Below are 1878 nucleotides of genomic sequence, written 5' to 3'. Positions count from 1 at the left end.
CCCCTCCCCTCCCCTCCCCTCTCTGGCAGTCCCTCTTAGTGCTGCCTTTCTGCCCGGTCTTACAGAGAATACCCCCTGAGAATCTTCCCTCATGCCTCGGGTGGGAGATGGAAAACTGATGCACCGTTGAAAATATGAATCAGTAGAAAAAAAAAAAACAACAAACCCTGTGATCCCCTTTCCACTCCATGGAATTCTTCAAAATATGCACAAAAGCCATGTGCCTGAAATTTTAATGTTTGTTGTTTATGGCAGCAAAAGCAAAGGAGGAGGAAATGCTTAAATAAACATTGAGTGAGGTGGCAACCCACATGATACAGAGTTGCACAAAGACTCAGAGAAAACAAGTTTCCAGGCTTATATGATAACAAAGTTGGTACACTTAACTAAATCTGTGAAGCTATTAGACACTGTTCTATATAGCTGTGCTTACTGGCATTGAAACACTAGTTGTGGTGTAGAATTAAATGAGAAACAGGTTGTAAAATAACCTAATATAATTTTTCAACTTAAAAAAAAAAGTCTGAGATGGAACCGAGTGGTTGAATATTTGTGTAGCATGCGTGAAGCCTGGGCCTCATTCTCAGCTCTCAGAAAAGCAGCAGACTGTGTATGTGCGTTTATGTGCATGGAAGAATCTGGAAAAGCTCGTTAAAATGCTCAGAGTGAGCACCTCCGAGTCCCTGGGGACAGAATGGCAGGAAATTTGGACTTTGTTGTTTTATATTCTGGTTGGGATTTTAAAAAGAAATGATAAGATATTTTTAAAAGAATCTTAGATCTTCTGCCAAGGGTGATTGCTCACATCTGTAATCCCAGCACAGGGGAAAGCTGAGGCAGGAGGATCATGGGTTTAAGGACAGCCTGGGCTACATAGTGAGATCCTGTCTCAAAACAACAAGGCTATTTTTCCTTAGTATGTATTAGGAAGATGTTCCAGTAAAAGTGCCGATGACTGCACAGCAGACCAAAAATGCAGGCTATAGACAGTCACGTGAGCAATGGTAAAACAATCAAAAACAACAGACAGGGTCTGGTGGCTCAGGACCAGGAACCCCAGCACTGTGGAAGCTGAGGCAGGAGGCTTGCTACAAGTAGGAAGCTAGTCTTGGCTACATAGTGAGTTCCAAGTGAGCCTGCTCTACTGTGTGAAATCCCTGTGCGGGCTGGTGAGATGGCTCAGCGGGTAAGAGCACCCTACTGCTCTTCCAAAGGTGTAGAGTTCAAATCCCAGCAACCACATGGTGGCTTACAACCATCCTTAACAAGATCTGACTCCCTCAATAAATAAATAAATAAATCTTTAAAAAAAAAAAAAAAAGAAATCCCTATGCAACAAACAAGTGTGGGTGTTGCAGTTAAGAAATGGAAATGTTTAATGAGATGATTGTTCTTTGCTATATTTACCTATTTCATGTGAATATGGGTAAGTATATACACTCAAGCATGTGGGAAGGTCACAGGGCAACTTTTGGGAGTCCCAGAGATCCAATTTAGGTCATCAAGTTCTGTGGCAAGCCTTTTTACCCACTGATCCAGCTCACCAGTCTTGAAATGTCATTTTTGTTTGTTTTTGTCTGTTGGAATGTAGTTGGTGATGACCTTGAACTTCTCATCTTCCTGCTTCTACACCTTTAATGCTGAGTTGCAGTCGTGTATCAGCAACTCTGATTTGTGCAATTCTGGGCTGAAACCCGGGGTTCTGTGTATCCTAGGCAAGCATGCTAGCAACTGAGCAACACCTACAATCGAAACTTTTCTTTTCTTTTTTTTTTTTTTTTTTTGAGGCAGAGTCTCAGTATGCAGCTCTGGCTAGCCTAGAACTCCCTACATAGACCCCACTGACCTCGAACTTGAAGAGCTCTGCCTGCCTCTGCC

This window comes from Mus pahari, chromosome 3 (assembly GCF_900095145.1).
Source record: "Mus pahari chromosome 3, PAHARI_EIJ_v1.1, whole genome shotgun sequence".
Taxonomy (NCBI): domain Eukaryota; kingdom Metazoa; phylum Chordata; class Mammalia; order Rodentia; family Muridae; genus Mus; species Mus pahari.
This window is presented reverse-complemented; position numbering follows the sequence as displayed.